The sequence below is a fragment of the Theropithecus gelada genome, chromosome 13 (assembly GCF_003255815.1).
Source record: "Theropithecus gelada isolate Dixy chromosome 13, Tgel_1.0, whole genome shotgun sequence".
NCBI lineage: Eukaryota > Metazoa > Chordata > Mammalia > Primates > Cercopithecidae > Theropithecus > Theropithecus gelada.
The window spans coordinates 14,584,015-14,590,363 of record NC_037681.1 but is presented as its reverse complement, the minus strand read 5'-3'; the positions used below and the strand labels follow the sequence as shown (position 1 = coordinate 14,590,363).

The window sequence follows — 6,349 nt, the reverse complement described above, 5'->3', positions numbered from 1 at the left end:
TTTTACTCCTGAGTAAAGACTACTTTATAGTCTCTTGATAACACACCATAATTTTAAAAATATTCTAACTGCTGTAAATTTCTGTATAATTTAAATCTTGAGGCTGAGGGCAGTGGCTCATGCCTGTAATCCCGGCACTTTGGGAGGCTGAGGTGGGGGGATCATCTGAAGTCGGGAGTTTGAGACCAACCTGATCAATATGGAGAAACTCCATCTCTACTAAAAATACAAAATTAGCCAGGTATGGTGGCAGGTGCCTGTAATACCAGGTACTAGGGAGGCTGATGCAGAAGAATCACTTGAACCCCGGAGGCAGAGGTTGCGGTAAGCTGAGATCGTGCCATGGCACTCCAGCCTGGGCAACAAGAGTGAAACGCCGTCTCAAAAAAAAAAAAAAAAAAACTTAAATTTGCAGATTTGTAAAATCCTGCATCCCTGTCCCCACCCCTCTTTTCCCATGGTCTTTATTTTAGTTCCTTGTGGTCAGCAATGAGTCTCATCTTCTCTTGCACCTCTCACAGTGCCTGACACAATGTTGGGGACATCAATGAGTATTGTTTTGTGTATTATTTAGGTATATTTTCTCCAGTTCTGTAGCAGTGGAGAATAAATGATTGATGACCTTATGAAGTCATAATCCACCTAAAGACTGCATAGTATGCAAATAAGTCTACCATTATCTCCTTGATGTAGATTTTCATCTTTTATGTATGGCAACCCTAAGTAAGGAGAAGAGGTGATCTAGCTCACTTGGTGGGATGAGGGTCTTGACACAAATCCACAAAAATTGGAGAGTATACACAGCTGTTCATTTGTCTGTGTGTTGAGGTGGGGGTTGGGGGGTGAGGTTATATTCACATAGAGAAGATATCTTAGCTCTGCACCCAAACCAAAATGAGCTTCAGATGCTGAAGATTGAAGGTCAGGTGCTACCCAGGTTTTGTTAGTCTCTTGACATAAACATGATCTTTAGATATGGTACATATTATGAATCATTCCATCTTTTCAAATACATTTTGAAGGTTTTTTTTTTTTTTCTTTTGAGACAGAGTCTCACTCTGTCATCCAGGCTGGAGTGCAGTGGTGCAATCTTGGCTCACTGCAACCTTTGCCTCCCGGGCTCAAGCAATTCTAGTGCCTTAGCCTCCTGAGTAACTGGGATTACAGGCGTGCGTCATCACACCCAGCCATGTTTTGTATTTTAGTAGAGACAGGGTTTCACCATGTTGGCCAGGCTGTTGGGATTACAGTGTCAGCTACCACGCCTGGCCAGAAGGTTTGTTTTTATTTTAAACACAATTGTGCTGGGTGTGATAGGATGGGTATATGATAGAGCAGAAAATCACCAGTGTTCATTAATATGGGTGACACCCTCCATAGGTTATTGATTTAGTATTGACAACAATACCCTTCACACAAGACAGAGAGGTTAGAGAATTTGCCCAAAGACAAGCAGCTGCGAAGAGGAAAACTAGGCTGTTCTCTCCCTAAATCTCATGCTCTACTATATTAGGGAGGACTCTGGCAGATGGCACATCCTGATTATTTGAAAGTCACCAATATTTTTAAAAATTGCATAGATAATGAAGGTTAGTTTATCCGGAATTCTAATAATTGCATCTCGTGTCCATAAATCTCTATTACAACCACCTGAGATAGGCCATCTGGGGCACGTGGAAAAAGCCCAGGTATAGACACTTTGGATCCCGGATTTCCCTTGTACTGGCTGCTACCTTGGGTAATGTAATTTGCCTCTCTGAGGCTCCTGTTAGCTTCTGAGGATTGCATGGGATAGCATGTACCAAATTACTGCACGCAGAGTCTGGTGTACACTTAAGCACACAACATGTGTCAAAGTTTTCAAAAACATTGCCAGTGAGGCATCAGTTATAAAACTTGCTGCAGAGTGAGCTGATATTGCACCACTGCACTCCAGCCTGGGTGACGTAGAGAGGCTCTGCGCCCCCCGCCAAAAAAAAAAAAACAGAAACAAACCAAAAAAACACCAAATAAACAACTTGCAGCAGAAATTGACATTGTTGTTCTTAGAAATGTGACCATAGGGAAGTTACAACTACACAGCTCGCTTTAAGGGAAATGAGTGACCTGCCACCTACATGGAGTTGGGGAGGTTTTGCTGAGAAAGTCACTCACGAGGAAGGCAAAATATAGTTAAGACAAAATGTAACCATCTATAGAGATAAGGTAAAAATTGGAAATAGAACTTCATCAAAGATTTTTCAAGTAGAGGAGAATGTGGTGAAAACTGCAGTTAACATTTGTTAACAGTGTGATCTTCGGGTTCAGCTTATCAGTAACCTGGTTCCTGTCTCTTAACTGAAAAAGAAAATGGGAGGTTTTTAAATAGAGGGCGGCTGTTGCACTTAGTAAAGCTCTAAAGTTGTTAGAGAAATTGGCTTCCCGAGTTATGAGACTGTGCGCAGACAGTTGAGGAAGAAAGAACTCAAGTACAACCCAATGAGGGTAAGTGCCTTTGGGGTGTTTTTCAAAAGTACTTTTATCTCAAAGGGAACAAAATTGAGGTTAATAATAATCACTGTTATCAATTTTGCTTGTGAGAAAAGTAGTATTACCAATGGGAAAATCATGGTACAGATTGATGAAATCCCTTGAAATCTTATTTGTGTAATACGGGACTTTGGTCTCACGTGTTGGAAAAGACCTGGTTGAGGGTAAGAAAGGATGGGAGCTTTGCAGTATACACATAGAGTGCTCTTATTCTGGAGTTATTCTTTCTGAAATCCACAAAATCCAGCAGTGTAATCTACTCAGATGGAGATGAAGGAAAAAAACGAAACTAATGAAGCAAGAAGTTGCTGACCAAAGGGGTGAGGAAGCAGGATCGTAGCCATCTGCAAGAAGGAAATAGAGAAGGGACATGAGCGGGGTGGATATGCAGATATGAGAAGGCCCTCCTGAATGAGGGCCATTGTTTCCGGAAGGGTGGGGAGTGAATGACTGATGTAAGATCAAGTTTGTTGCGGCTGCCTGCTTTGATCCTCTGCTTGGTGGCTCCGTTCTTCTTTTCTCTGAAGGCTACTCAACAGAGGGTTGCAGAGGTCGACATGGCAGAACTGGCCCCCAAAGCCTTATCCACTGAATGTCAGTTTTTCCTTATAATTTCTTCCAGGCATAAGAAAGTGGGAGGCATATTTCTGTCTGGCTATAACCATTCTCCTGCCAGATTCTGAGGCCAAACTCTTCATGTGCCATCGTTTCTGAATACCATTATGGACATGATTATCTCATTTTGGCTATTCCATGCATAGTGTTGGAGACAGAAGGCTCTGGACTAATGCAGATCTGCATTTAATCTCTGCTCTTACACTTACTTGTTACATAACATTAGGCAACTCATCTACGTCTTTAAATCTTGAATTCCTTGCTTACAAAGAGGTAACTAGCATATTCGTACTAACATCATGATCAGAGTTTCTGAAGGTTAACCGGGTGTAAGGGTTTAGTGCATTACTCAGGCAGCACTCAGCACTTAATGTTGTCAGACCTCATCATTGTCCTTAATTTTTTCCTTCCCCGCTTGGGGAACTTTGATCTCTGTGCCCTGTAGATAGGCTGCTGGCACTGCTGATGTGAATGTTACAGGATCCCCAGCAGGACCTGGGGTTCTCTCTGTTCTTGAATGCATTGTTTAGATGAGGAGATTGATTCCAAGTTACTTTTCTACTTGGGTGCCTCTGTGTTTGGAGATGTGGCCGTATAGCTCAAGTGTATCTGGAATGTCTTCGGTTTTCAGATACCTGTTTTTCCTCTAGGAGAACTCTCTTCATCTATGTCCTTTAAAATATTTGTCCTATAATCACAAGGGTTTATATTTCTCTGCCCATCCCTCCATACTTCCTGGTTTTCTGAGAGTGCAGAGGCAGACAGCTGCAAAGGAGAGCCCCCCAGGGATTCCGGTGATGACTTTGAGCCAGGCTGACATCCATGTCTAAGGGCAAATGAAGTCTGGTTGGGGGGATACAGTGCAAGAGTCTTCCAACACTGGCGATGCCACCATTGTGGGAGTATGCATGTGCGTCTGCATGAGTGTGTGTGTGTGTGCGCATGTGCGTGCATGTGCAGTAGGGTCCTACTACAGGTTGGTGGAAAAGATCCCTCTGGTCCTAGAACAAAAATCTAACAGGAACCAAGAGTCCAGTTCCAAGAGAAAAGGGAAAGGGCTAGCTAGGCAGGGCATCTGGATTCTGAATAGAGGCTGAGGCCTTGGCTCAGACACAGAGGAGAATGGAGAAATGGGGTGATGACAGAAACATCTTTAAAATATTGTGGGCCAAGGGTAGGATGGCTCCAACTTGTCTGGGTTGTATTTGTCCTTAGTACACTTGAAATAACATAGCAGCAGCAGCAATCAACATTTACGGAGACTATGTGCTAGACCCTGAGCCAAGCACTTTCCACACACCATATCCTGCCATTCTTATGATAGTGCTGTGAAGTAGGGATGAAACCAAGTCCTTGCTGACTCTAATCCCGTACTTCCAACCAGCGCTGGTGAGGGCCCCAGGCTCCCTACAGCAAGACTAAACCTGGGCATGTGTGTGGCTGGGCTGAGTCTGTGGGATTGGCTCTGGAGTTGGGTGTGACTGAGCCCTGGGTAGAAGGGGATGCTGTCCTAATGGAAAAACACAGAATAAAGATGGTGTCCACCAAGATGTAACTGAGATTTAGAGAAGACTTGATAACCTATCAGGTGGGTGGGTAGTCTTTAATTTCAACAACTGCAGATCCTATCTAAGACCACTTTTGTCTGTGACAACTTAGTTAAACATGACTTAAGTGTGGATATGAGGGGCCAATTTTAAGCTCATTCTATGATTGGAATGAATACTTCCCTGTCATAGGTGAGCGACAACTATCTGGGCTGGTGGTACAGGGGTAAAATAATTTACTAAGACAGTTGTAGATAAAGAAAGGCAGATTTATTAGAGAAAGTATGAAAATACATTACAAGGTTGCAACGGGCAGCACAGCCAGAGAGGAGCTGACTGCAAAGAAACAAAGGCTTGCTGGATATTTATAGGATAGTTCCTGGGCTCCAGGGTGCTATGTGCAGTACTGATAATGCCAAGGTTGTAGTGAGCTAACTTGCAGGTGTTTGGTGATAGTTGGGTGCAAGAAGACTGTGAGTTATTTGCTCAGAAGAGCTCTGTGTCCTGGGCCATGAAGAAAGGCAGACTGACAGTTTACCTGCTTTCTCTCTTTGCTTTCCCTTGGTACTGCCAGTCTGACATTTTTCCCCTAATGAGGATTCCACACATCCCATGCCTTCCTCTCGGGAGCCTTGCAGTCAAAGTGTGATGGAGTGTCTGAGGTCAGAGTCATTGAGTAATGGGGCCTCTGCCCTCTCAGCCCCACTGCCACCCAACTGAGGCTCCCTGAATGGGGGTGTATGCCATGGGGAAAAGGAATGGGATGATGTCGATGCCCCTGGGGTTGCTAGTCATCCTCCCCAATCTCCACTCTCCCTGTCCACCCACAGGACCAGTCAGCATTTCTGTAATTCCTCTTCACTCTGGGGTGTTACGATCAGAAAATATCATGTACCTTTTGCTGCAAGCTTGGCTGAAAGAACCCCACACTATAGCTGAATGTCTTTGATTCACCATCTGAGCAGAGACCTCAAACTATAAAGAAAATCAGAGTCTCTTGATGCCCATGTTGAGGACAAGTTTTCTTGGATTTCATGACTCTTTAGGAACAGTGAACTTATGGGTAAAGACCGAGACTTTAGTGAGGAATTCCCTCATCGTTTTTTTCTTCTTGAGCAAAACCTTGTTTGATTTGGGGTTGTAATGTTCAAAATTACTTTCTTTTCATTTCGCCTTTTTTTCTTGAGTAGTGGTTTCTGGAAATCTGAGCTGCTTTATGCTCCCTGAGTAGTCTGTGCCAGATTACAAACGTACACACAAACTCTGAAGACACCGGAAAAATCACCCTTTAGAGGAATTATCTAGAAAACTAGTCCCCATGCAAAGTGAACAACCTTTTCAAAAATAATCTACATTAAGATTTTTGAAACTAACACATTCCTCAATCATAGCAACCAAATGAATTACTTAAAGTGGGTTTGGCTCCTGCTTTCATTAAGGGAGTATTTTCAGGAAATTAGAGGTCTAATGTAAACATGGCTCCTTTTGGTTTTTCCATTTTCTTTGTCTTCAGGCTGTTTGCTGCCACTTTCATCCTCCCCATATCTCAATCTGCCAGTGATGGTTTGTGCCTCTGGTCGCTGGGTCAGATCCAGGGCTAATTCACTCACCTCTGATTTCTAGTTTCACCCTTATGAGGAAAGCATTCTTAAATCTGA

General features: G+C 43.3%; 1 protein-coding gene across 2 annotated transcripts in view; it reads left to right on the top strand.

Moving 5' to 3' along the window:
• The first annotated feature begins 2,362 nt into the window (after window positions 1–2,362).
• Window positions 2,363–6,349, top strand: part of IL1RL1 (interleukin 1 receptor like 1) — a 34,489-nt gene continuing 30,502 nt past the window's right edge. For both annotated transcript variants that reach the window (XM_025353794.1, XM_025353795.1), the window contains exon 1: window positions 2,363–2,484. The gene's annotated coding sequence lies outside the window, so the exon portion shown is untranslated. The remainder of the gene's footprint in view (window positions 2,485–6,349) is intronic.